At 36.1% G+C, this 13169-nt stretch overlaps 1 non-coding gene across 1 annotated transcript; it reads right to left on the reverse strand.

Moving 5' to 3' along the window:
* Positions 1 to 12775: 12775 nt before the first annotated feature.
* LOC124083348 (small nucleolar RNA SNORA38) lies at positions 12776 to 12906 on the reverse strand. The gene has a single exon (XR_006848699.1). It is a non-coding gene; the product is annotated as a small nucleolar RNA SNORA38 (small nucleolar RNA).
* Positions 12907 to 13169: the final 263 nt, after the last annotated feature.

Consider the following 13169-nt stretch of genomic DNA (forward strand, 5'->3'; position numbering starts at 1 on the left):
CTTTATGATTATACATAGTAGTTTGGGTTCGTCCCCCACAAGCTCATACATGCATAGAAATAAATTTTGGTTCATAATCCTCCCCCTTTATCTCACCTATTTTCTTCCTATTCTCCCTCCCTTCTCTTTTTTCCTCTACTCTACTAGACTTCCTTTCACTTGCCTATTAATTTGTATTTGATTGGTTTAAAGCACACATTCTAAGAATTAAATACACAATTGATTTTGAAATTTAAATATAAAAACTGTATGTAAAATAATGCATTTTTAATAACTTATGCTAATTACACATTAAAACGATAATATTTTGGATATGTTGAATAAAATAAAGTATATCATTAAAATTAATTTCACTGGGGTCTTATTCCTTCTTATTGCAAATATGGCTTATATTTGTGGCTTGTATTATACATCTGTTGGACAGCATGGTCTAAATGTTAATTTAGTCATGAAAAAGCAATGTTTTCTTATTGTAGAGTATTAGAGCTAGCTAACTGATCAAACATCTCCAGTGACCATGTAATAGCTAACATATCATGTATTTACATATTTATTTATTTATTATTTCTATTTCTTTTCCCCCTAGAAAATAAAATTGTTAAAAATGTTAGTAGCCCATAGTGTGTGAAATAGCTGAAAATTCAAAATGCATCTGCCTTCTCCATTATGAGCACAGATTAGTAAGAAAGCCACTTTAGCTTTTGTTTTTAAGAACTGTGGGTAGAACTAAGTGTGGTGGTACATGTCTGTAATCTTACAAACTCAGGAGGTTGAGGCAGGAGGATTGCAAGTTCAAGGCCAGCCTCAGCAACTTAGTGAAACCCTGTCTCACCATAAAATGGACTGGGGATATGACTCATGGTAAAGCATCTCTGGGTTCAATCCCCAGTTCAAAAAAAGAATATGGATATCACATGTGTGGGCAGCTGCCATAATTGTACAAGTGATATGTGCCTAGAGACTGGCCATTGTTGTGATATCCAAGGAGATCCTAGGACCAATGTCCTTTGACTACCAAGAGCTGATTGTACTCATACACACACACACACACACACACACACACACATATATATATATATATATATATATATATATATGTATGTATGTATGTATATATATACATACATACACAAACTTGTCAGGGTTTTATGTTAAGTTCTTGTGGATTACTTAGAAAGAATAACATGACATAAGTTTCTGGCCCTAACTTGTTCTTCGGAATCTGAATTACCCCTTCCCATAGGAAAGTGAGTACCTCATCCTTCATGATATTCTATTTAACCCTTCATCAAACAGTACGTTTTTGTATATGTTGAAACTGAAATTCTTTAAAAAAAATTCACATTTACTTGGGTACTTATTTTTCCCTATCCTAGAGATTTAGGGTATGGTCCTATTTTTCTCTATTTCCACCTTTTACAATCAGCCTATAAGCACTTTGAGAAAGCTACACTTTATTCATCCATTATTCTCTGCATTGTCTAGTGCAACTCTTTGTATGTGATATGCACTCAATTATATTTGTTGGATGGAATTCAAGTATAACAGTATTTGTGTGTGTGTGTGTATGTGTGTGTGTGTGTGTTGCTAGGGATTGAACACAGGGCCTTGTGCATGCAAGGCAAGAGCTCTACCAACTGAGCTATATCCCCAGCCCTAAGTATAACAATATTTCTAAGAAAAAAACTTGGGGCAGTTTTGTTTCTTTACCAATGTTGACACAAATGTTTAAAGCAGAATTCATTCCTAATTGAGACAGAGGCTGAACAATGTAAACCAGCTGTGTTTTGGTATACGTAAGTCTATCCTGTCAACTAGAAGTTCCCTACTGAGATAAGAACTTTCTTTACCTTAATTGCCAGCATCTATTTTGGGGGGGCAGGGGTGGCATCTCCAGTCAAGCACCTCCTTGGCAGTTTATTTGCCATTTTATCTCTAATGATATTCTGTTCCATAAAACTTTACTGTGCCCCACATAAAGGCAGTGTCTAGGGCTAGGCCAACCTGTGTGTTTCAACAGAGGAGACTGCTTTCAAACAGCCTCCCTTCTTTACCTACTCTCATCCCACCCAAGAAATTCCAAGTAGATTTTCTTTTTAATTTTGAGGGGGAAAAAAATCTAGCCTTAGAGAATAACCTATTTCTTTATTTTCATGATTGAAAAGAAGTGGGAAAAACAAAACCAAACAACTCTCACTCCAACGAGGTATTCATTTGTTAAAACTGTTCTGCAGATGGAAAATTTCAACTTTCTTAAAAGCCTTCCCCAAATAAGCTTTTTTGCTAAAAAGAAAATTTTAAAAATGATTCCTAGGTACCTCTTATCATCTTACCTATTAGTCAGGCATTCTAATTTCATCTCATCACCACCTTAAATAAAACAAACTTAAATGAATGATATGCCACTGGGCTAATGTCAAGCAGCCTTTATAAACAGGATTTCTTAATTTGTTCTTTCATTGAATAAATGCTCCAAGAATACACTGAGGTCTTTTAAGCTTAGCTGGAATCAACTTATTGGGCAAGTAATGAATCTAATTGTTATGCTAGCTTCCATGTCAGCAAAATAACAGATGTACAGTATAATGGAGCAGGAAAAAAGTTGCTTTTGGATTGTTAGAGCAGGTGCTACATTAAAAAAAAAAAATCACATGGAACTTTTTCAAATGCATTTGGAAACAGTTGGAAGGCAGCCAGGAAGAGAGTTCTCCTTCAATCCCTTGGACATCCAGTTGTGAGCTGGGATTAGGCCCCTGAACAGCTGAGTCAATGAGGACACTGACACCTTGTCACTTCTTCAGCTCTTTATTCCTCCCTCACTCTCCAACAAAAGCACCAGAGATTGCCCTCCCCCAACTAGACACACACACACACACACACACACACACACACAGAGAGTCCAGCTGCCAGATATGGCTTTCAGAGAACACCAGACAGCATTGACTCACAGTCCGGGGCGAAGGCAAGTTACCATGGTTCTCTGGCTATTATTGCATGCAGCACATCAGGGAATGGAAATAAGTGTGCACATGTTCTAAAAGGCCCTTTGGGAAAGATCAGTTGGGCTGCATGGGGACACAATGGCAGGCTTTGTTGAAGAGAAAGGATTTGGTCTGGCAAGCAACAGTAGTCCTGCTGGACACGGGGTTTGTCTGCAAGGGCAGTATGGGAAAACCATGTGCAAGGTTTACAGAACATCCTCATTAGAAAAAGTAGGGCATTTAGCATAATTAAAAGTCATCCTGAAGACATCAGGTAAGAGCCTGCTGTTTTTAATTAATTTGCTTCTACGACCCTGTGACTTTAAAATGGGTGCTGCTGTTGCCCACAGAGGTTTAGGATTACTCCAAAAATATACGTCATTCAGGTTGGGGTGTAACCAAGCATATGTGAAAATTTGATAATGGCAAAAGATGAAAAAGAAGGAAAAATATGGGAGAGTGAGAAAGAATTGAAAAATATGAACAGATACTCATCTTTTACTTGCTAAAGTAATCTTGTTGTCTCTTCATGCTCTGTGCCTGAATATCCTCACATCCAAAATACAACTCCCCACTGAACTGCATCCTGCCTTGATATATAACTTATTTGGGAAAAAAAAAATCCTAGAGTCAAGGTTAACAGAAAACAGCTGGGAAATAAACTCTGAGCCATATGTCATAGATTTCTCCAAGTACATCGATTTTTTTTTAAACTCTATCTTGAGGAGTCAGCATCTCCAGAATAAGCAGGGTGAATTGAGGACCTTGCATGGTCTCTATGTCCATGAAAATAAATATGGTGAAGACTATATAACTGTGTGAGTTGGGCAAAGATCAGGAGGACTGAACAATATAAGAAATGCTATCTAAAATGTTTTTCTCTCATATGAAAAGTTCCTAACTGAAATGATGTGTGTAATTATTATAGCTCTCTGTGTTTCTTATGAATAGCTTATAGACATAGAAATGGTTTTATTTTGAAGAATATTTTTACTTTAACTATTTTTACTATAAAGTACACTACATAAAGTAATATCTGAACATCAAAGAAAATTTGATTATACCAAAGGTTTAAAAAGAAAAAATAGTAGTGGCTCACTACCTAAATCATATAAATTATACATTCTTAAAGCTATATTTTTTTTCTTTTTCTCTTTTATTAGTATAATTGTGATGTATAAATTTATATTCTGCTTTTCTCACTTCTTTTTTTTTTTTTTTGGTGGTACTGGATATTACACTCCACATATACTAGGATACTATAGGCAAGGGCTCTATCACGGAGCTACATCCCCAGTCCTTTATATTTTGAGACAAGTTCTCTCTAAATTGTCCAGGCTAGCTTCAAACTTGGGATCCTCTTGCCTCAGCCTCTTGAGTAGCTGGGATTACAGGTGTGTGCCAACGTTCCTGGCTGCTTTTTCCACTTTATAAAGTCAATGACTTCCTGCATCATGCATATAGGACATTCCATGCAAGGTATGATACCGTCCTCTCTGCAGAAGCTACAGAGTTTTCAGCAAGGTCATATCTCTTCCTGAGCATGTGCATGCATGTACGTACATGCGTACCAGCCTCTGTGCTATGTAGCCCTGCTACCATAGGCTGATTGAGAATGAGAGTTGAAATTATTCAACACAGACACGTTTTCTTTAAGACATGTCAGAGAGAAGGTGAGAGCTGGTGGTTGGGGGAGTGATACGGAAGTTTAGAAAAGGCAACAGAGCAGGAACCAGGAGGCAATAGAACCCAAGAATTATGAAGAGGAGGAGAGAAAACTGTGGACTATTGAGTTTAAGATAAGTCAGCCAGTGTGTAAACTGTATGAAATAGTCAGTGTGAAATAGTCAGCTATTTTCAAAAAATGATCAAATAATTGAATCAGTAGAGGCAGAGAATGTCCTCTATAGTAACAGTTGACATGTTCAAGGTGCTTACAACATGGCAGACATTGTTCCCTGTTCTCTGTTTCCTGTGAGCCCAATTTTACCTCACCTGCCTCTTAGTCTCATGGTGCATGTCTTCCCATAGTCCTCAAGATTCATGCAAGATCGCACATACTGGAAATGAAGGTGCCAGGATTGAACCCTGCAGAGGCTGGATCCAGGATCCACATCTTACCTACTGTACATATGGCTCCCAGTCACTTTTTAGCTCTCCTTGTGGCCCACAAAGATTTCCTGCTCTTCCTTACTTCCATGTTTGCCTTTATAGTAAATTTCCGCACAGAAGTCACCTGAATGCCTGAGTGTGTCTCTATTTTTATAGACTCAAGAAGGCTTTTACATGAAACCTCTTTATACAACATACACATATATGTATATATGTGTATATTTATGCTAAGATTACAAAAAAAATGGAGAGGGAATATCAGTCCAATGTCTATGCCAGTGTTTACAAAGCCATTCCAGAGAGACAGGAAATAAATAACTGATGGCAAGGGACAGAAATGGGGCAGAATGAGAGGCTACTAATAGATACAGTGTTTCTTTGAGGGGATAATGAAAATGCTTTGAATAAAAGAGTAGAGATGGTTGCACAACTCTGTAAATACACCAAAATCCAATAAACTTTGAAAGAGATGAAGTTTATGTATGTAAATTATAGCTCAATATAGGTATAACTGAAAAAGTTGTACTACGAAATCACATCTCCTAGAAGCAACATTCCATACCTATGTTCACTGTAAGTCACATCAGAGGATTAGCGAACATCTTGAGAGATCACTTACCTGCCAATAGGTAACCAACAGCTCAGTTCCTGGAGGAATCCTAATCACTTTTTAATGATGTGTGCACAAGAATAAAACCCATGGTTTGGGTAAAAGAAGGGAAATAATTTTAATCAGGTTGACCCAAAATTCTTACTAGATTTTATAGATATAAATCCTGGTGAACACTCATACACACACACACACACACACACACACAGTTTTTTGTTTTTAAAATTAATAGTGCTAATGAAGAAACAAGGATAATGTGTTGAGGGTTTCATTCTATTTATGCACACACCATAGAGCTACTAGCTGTAAGACCTAAAGTCAATTTTTACAACATACTTCCAAGGAAGAGTGGGCTGATGTTAAGAAATGGTTTGTTATATTGACCCCTAAAAAGCTTGTTCTTCCTCGGATGAATGTACCAAATTGAGATTAACTTAGACTCACTTCAATTCATGATTATCTTTAATGGACAATAATGAGAAATATTTGCTCTTTGGTGATGGGAGAGATGTCAGAGCATCAGGTTAAAGGAACTGGTCAAGTAGTTCCTTAATGTCACTTTGTTCTAGCCACTGCAAGCATATCAGACATCCTTAAAAAGGGAATTGCTACATACTAGCTTGCTTTAGGACTCAGTAATTACTTGTGCAGAATTTTTTAATCATATATTTATGCTACATTATAAAAGAAACTAAAGGAAATTTTATGGAAAATAAAAATCACCTACAATCTCATCACTTTATGAAAATATTATTTTATAGTCTTCTCTTATTCTATTTCTCTCTTTCTCTCTCTCTCTCTCTCTATATATATATATATACACACACATACATATGTATATATATATAGAGAACCATTAGAACGTACACTGTCACTTTCACATTCTGTTTTTACTTTTATTTAGTAAAAAACACAACTTTTTGCCATGTTTCCATAATTACTGCAATTTTTCATTGTATTGAAATATTATGAATTATTAAGTCAGTTACTTATTTTTAGATTGTTTACTTGCAATCGACTGTTAGTTAATACACTATAAATTATACAGTAAGGAACATTCTAGTACATTAATTCTTTTTCCTGTTGAATTATTTGGTTTAAGATAGATTTTTAGGATTGAAGTGGATGGGTCCAAGGGAAAAGAATATTTTTATGATGGCTCTTATATACTATTATTGCCATCATAACAGCAATACGTATTCAGCCTGGGACTACTGTCATTATAAAAGAGAATTCATTGTCTCCTTCTACCATGTGAGGACACAACTAAAAGGCATTGATTGTGAAGAAATGAGCTCTCACAGATAGTGTTGATACCTAGATCTTGGATTTTCCAGCCTTCGTAACTGTGAGAAACAAGCTTCTGTGGTTTATAAGGTACCAGTCCACAGTATTTTCTTATGGCAGACAAAAACAAACCTACTATTTTCTTTGATCATTCAAGATAAACAAGTCTCCTGAATGAGACACCCACAGGTCAGTGCAAATGTAGCATGTTGCAGGCCAACCATGGGCTGTGTGCGTGAGCTGTGAGCACTTTGAGTGCATGAGTGGATAGACTGACGTTGCTGCTCTGTCTGGGCTGTGCATGTTTGGGTCCTGTTCGCTTGCTCTGCCTTATGATCTCAAACAGCACCTGAGATGGATGTGACTTACCAAGATGTCAATCAATCTCCTGACCACAAGACATCAGGAAACTAGACTCACCCCCTGAAAAACCTGATTCTTCACCTTATTTGGAAAGAACATTCCATAGAACTTCCCTTTGTGTTTCCCCCTTATATAAGAATAAAGAATTCAGGTGGCTCTTTCTCTTTCCAATGGACCCCTAAGGTTAAGAGCCATCCCAGATTTTGAAAAGGTAATGTTGTGTGCTTGCATGCTTTCTGCGCTGTTTTCTAAGTTCTTGATGTAGTCAGACTTTGTGAACCCGCCATCTGTTGCTAGCTTGGTTAGATGGCAATAGTAGCTGAGGATGCAGTGAATTTCAGGGGACAAAGAAGACATGAATAAGGCTGCTGCTGTCTAATATCACATTTCTACCAAGTTGAGCCTGCCCACTTCTCCCTTAGTAGTAGAATGCCCAATTTTTAACTGGCTATCAAGCCACCCAAAATAGAATTATTTTCTCTTCCTCCTGTGTAGATGAAGTGTGACTACAGGACCAGTGAGACATAAGAGAAATGTTGAGTGGCAGCTTCAATAAAATCGCTTCAAAGTAACTAATGCAAATATTGTTGCACACATTTTTTTCCAGTCCTTATTTTGCCACCTGGCAATCATTCCGTGCTCTGGTTGATATCTTGAAACATGAAGAAACATGAAGAAAGCACTACATTTAAAATCATGAGCTGAAAGGAGTACACCTTCAAGACTATTTTGTAATATGTTCACTACAATATACTGTCTATCTCCAGTATTTTTTTTTCATACCAGGGATTGAACCCATGGACACTCAACCACTGAATCATGTCAACAAGAACTATAATAAATCTCTTCATGTTAAATCTTTGCTAATTGTGGTTCTTTAGTCACACACAGTCAATTCTAAATGATAGGGAAGGTTTAAGTTGGGCTTTAAAATCCAATTCAGAGTTCTTGATCTGCAATTGCTACATAGTCTCCACCTACCCAGAAAGTGGCACTGCATTTTGCTTATATTATGACTACTGGTCTGTTAAGTGTCTGAGCTTGTAATTTCAGCATATATTTATAAGATTATCCAATGTCAAGTATATATTTGCATATAAATCATATTTTGATAGTTTCTAATTACAATTAATTTTTTCATGAAACTCTTTTATAAATTATATTCATCCAAGCCTATCTAATTTCTCAAGAGCTCTAGTTGTTGTGTCTTCAATATCTTATAATTTTAGAAGCATTATACTAGCTGGGCACAGTAGCATGACTATAACCCAACTACTGGAGAAAGGCCAAAGAATCACAAGTTCAAGGCCAGTCTAGTCTCGCAATAAAATAAAAAGAGGTGGGGGTATAGATAAGTTATAGAGCACTTGCTTGGTGTATGAAAGGCCTTGGGTTCAATCCCCAGTACTGCCAAAAGAGAAGAAAAATGTTTTGTGCTGCCAAATGAGTTTAAAAAATTAATATCTATATGTGCATGACTATTTGTGCCAGAGAATTCAACATACTTGGGTAATAATCTAAATTTCATCTTCTACATCAAAGTAAAAGAGATAATTTAATCAACTATAACCAGTGATAATTGTCATAAAGTGTATCTTAAGCAATCATAGGAATAGATATAAAGTGGACCCTCCTTTGGGTAACCACAATCCAGAAGTAGCATTCCTGACAGTCTAACAACAAATCACAATGACTATTTCTAGAAAAGAAAATATGGTGAAGATCATCTAAGCCCCATTTAATCGCTGAAAATCAGAGTGCTGTAATGTAATTCAGGAAAGCAGTGATAAAATTACAATTAGAACCAGGGCAGATTGTATCACTGTTTCCAAATATTACCCTTCTTTTTTTATGAAATGATTCATTGATTGCACCCATCGCCAGGTAGCATGCAATGCCTATTGACACTGGCTTGGCCATTGGCAGGTAAGGGAGAGCTGTACCTACATGGCCAAGCAGAAGCTTTTCATAGTCATCATGAGGTTTGCTGACTCCCTGTCTTTTTCTCTCCACCAGAAGCTCACATGTTTTGGAAGGACAGACCGTTCAGCATGCAACCAAGAGGGCACTCTGAGGAGACGTGCATCAGCTCCATATCACATGCCAAGAAAGTAAAAAACACACTTTGTTTATTCTTCACTTTTGTAAACCACTGAGATTTTATAGTTTCCATCACTAGATCAAAAGTGAATATTTTAGGAAACAAGACCAAAAAGAATAAGTGATTAGCTCAGTCTAACACACTTAGGTAGTTAATGACAGAACAAGAAATAATTCTAGATTCTTTTCCCAGCCCAGTTGTCTCTTCTTATTTTCAGAGTTCCTTAAATGACCAGCATAAACAACTACACAGTATATTTTACTATGATATTTAGAACACCTGCAAAAGCAATTTACTCCATGACTAAAGCTTTGTCCAATTAATTTTTCCTTAATTGCTCTTATGCTGAGGGCAGTTCAAGGTTACTAACAGTCCAGGAACCTCTTTCATTCATTGTGATCATTACTGACCACATTGGCCAGGAGCGGTTCTTCTGGCATGAATAGGGTGTTGTGGAGCTGGGGACTGCATGAGATTTGCCCTTTTTCAAATGCTCTTGTAGTCCTGGCCATCTTCAAGTGCCTGTTATCTTGGCTGAGATAAAGTGTTCTAGCAACAGCTTCAACATATAGTCTTATCTCAGGAACGTGTGAACTCTTTCACACTTGGTTTCACTAAGTAGGCCTTTAAAAGTGATGGCAAATTCTGTCAACATCTGACACCTGCTTTCTATCCCCTCCAGTAAAAATCTGTCCAGGAGCTTCAGGAACTCACACTACTACCAAGCTACTTCATGCCCCTTTTCATTTGCTGCTTGAGCCCTTTCCCTCCCAAAGTGATGTTTAAATCCGGATATTTGCCAGGCTTTGTGGTGCACACCTGTAATCTCAGTGACTTGGGAGGCAGAGTAAGAACAATCAAATGTTGGAGGCCAGCCTGGGAAACTTAGTAAGATCCTGTCTCAAAATAAAAAACAAAAAGGGCTGGGGATGTAGCTCAGTGATAGAGTGCAATCCCTAGTACTGGGGGATGGGGGTAGATTTTTCATTGAATAATCAATGTAGACAACAATCTGAGCCATTTATTTAAAAGGTGGATTCAGTTTTTTTTTTTCTAATCCATAGGAAAGCTTCATCTAATTTTTTCTCATTATGTCAAAATATAATTTACTAAACTATACCTGATACTCTACACTAAGATAAATTTTAAATTCAGAAGACATAAAAGAAAAAGTTGATAAAGAGAGATAAAGAAAAGGAAAAAAATTGTGTTTCTGCAATTCTAATTTGGCCTATTTTGCCTATTTGTAAAATAGCTCTTGTATTTATTCATTGAATCATTGTTTATAATAGCAAAGCATTAGAAACAACCTAAATGTATACCAATAGAAGGCAGATTACATTACAGATTAATTACAGATTACATTAATTCTTATAACCAACATTCTGGTTATGAAAGAGAATTTTATATACAATATAAAAATATTGTCAAGAAATGTTTAGTGGAAACAAAAAGAGAGGGATGAGGGACAGCAGATAAGAGATAACGATAGAAAAATTATTTCTTAATAGTTTTTATATAATTTGGTTTTTGAGCCAAGGAACCATATTATATATTTTTAAATCTCTTAAAGCAAAAAGAAGATTTTAAGGGTCAGTGTAGTTGAGCAGAATTAGGAAATCAGGCTAGTTAAGTTAGTTTTCAAAGTCTATTTAACATTCATATAGCTACAGCTTTAATAATTTTTTACTTCTTTTTTTTATTTACTCTAGAGAAATGGGTTGGGCTATTTTGATACTGCATTTCACAATAATGTTAAGCAAAATTCCAATGAAGCATGTTCTATCCTATTGAAATTTATGGGTCCTGAATTCGGCTTTCTGGCATTCTTTTAAGAGTAAGTATGTGAGAAGAATTTGGGAATACAGCAATTTATATGTTGGTATTCTGATATATTTCCTACAGTATCTGAAGAAATAATAGCATTTTGCATTTCTTTTTGTGGCAAAGGCCTAATTGGAGAGAGAATTTATTTCCAACTCTATTGTTTCACACTTTTTTTACTTTATGGCTAGACAGGATAAGGACAGTGCTATGTTTCTTTGTTAATTGTTATAGATCTAAAGTATAAAATATTTTGAACACTAGGGTAGGGATTTTTTCTAGTAAGGAGCACTATACAGATACATCACAGCAGGAACTAACTGGTAAAAGGGGAAGTGCTTTCAATATATGCAGATTAAATAAAATAACAATAGAACAAATGAATCATATATATCAAGTCTCTACTATATACAAGCAGAATTATAGCCACATAGGAATATAGAGAGATTAATAGAATATAGTTCCTTCCCCAAAGAGCTTAAATTTAATACAGCAAATAAGATATGTAGACAGTTAATCAAAATACAAAGCAGAGTGTGGTAAATTGTTAAGGACCAGATTTATGGACCGCAGAGAAATTACTTCCACCTGGACATCTGCAATACCATGAAAAATAAGATTTGCAAAGTAAAAATTTGCAAGCATTCTTTCAATGTTGTGTAAGAAAAGAGACCTGAGGACTTCAAGTGACTTCCAGTCATTAATGAATACAATTTCCCTGGCTCTATTGCTGCCAGGATGAAATAATTTACAAGATTTGCCTGCTTGCTTTTTAAATGGTGATTCTCTTCTCACTGAGAAACCTTCTCATTACTGATGGTGGATGTCTTAAGACCCCGGAATTCTCCAAAACTATCCAATTTTAAAAAATCTTAATTTCACACTACAAATTATAAAGCAACTATAAACAAGTCGATCATGAGTAGATGAACACGAGAAAGTCACCTTCAAGTCCTATCACCCCGCATCAAAAGAAAACATCAGATTCCAGAGCCTACTAAGATGACCTCCAGGCTCTAGGGCCAGAACCAGATCAGCAAGAAACAAATAGGAGCCTCTCTCTCCCTACCTCCTCTGCAAAGTATCTTCACCTGACAGCGAATTTCAGTATTTTTGGAAAATGATGTTTCATAAGTCAATGGATACAAAAACATTATTTTCTGAGACAAACACTTTTTCTTACAACCCTTTTTCTTAAGCAGTTACAACAAGTATCAGAGCAGACGATCAAAAAAAGACACCAGGAGAAAACTGCACAACTTAAAAACACAGGCAGAGGTGGATTTTCCCAGTCAACTATGAATATTGATAAACCACTTTCAGGTGTCTTTTTTTTGTTGTTAATTGGAACATATAATGTTATACATAAATAGATTATTTCTACGACTCCTTGATCTACCTCTAAAACTGTCATATACATGAATTCTTAGATTAAAGCAGATGGCAAAATAAGTCTAATCTGAACTAATTTTTATTTATTTATTTGTTCATTTTCTTCTATGTGGGATGATTAATCCTGAGCTGGAAGGGAGCAAGCTGGCCCTAGACTTCTCCAAGTCCATATTTCTTTTCTTCCAATTCTTACATCTCCAAAGACAGGAAACCAAAGACCTGCCTTTGTAGGAGGTTTGAACTATTTTTTAAATAAAATACATAGCATTATGATGACAGTAATAAAATTTAGAGAAAGGGAATTGTTCATATAGGTACTTGGGGCGTTCATCTCTCAATACTAACCTATTTCCAGAGGTCTCTGGATGGATACTTCCCAAGAGAATTTCTTATGCGGTAACAATTCTCCTTTAGAGAACTCAAGTTCTTTTCTCTCTCTTCACCCTCATCTCTCTGCCATCCCTCTGTCATAGCCCTTTTCACTCTTCTTCCAGCGTCA

This window comes from Marmota monax, unplaced genomic scaffold (assembly GCF_021218885.2).
Source record: "Marmota monax isolate L192 unplaced genomic scaffold, Marmota_monax_Labrador192_F-V1.1 WCK01_AAM20220418_F8-fsc00276, whole genome shotgun sequence".
NCBI classification, from domain to species: Eukaryota; Metazoa; Chordata; class Mammalia; order Rodentia; family Sciuridae; genus Marmota; species Marmota monax.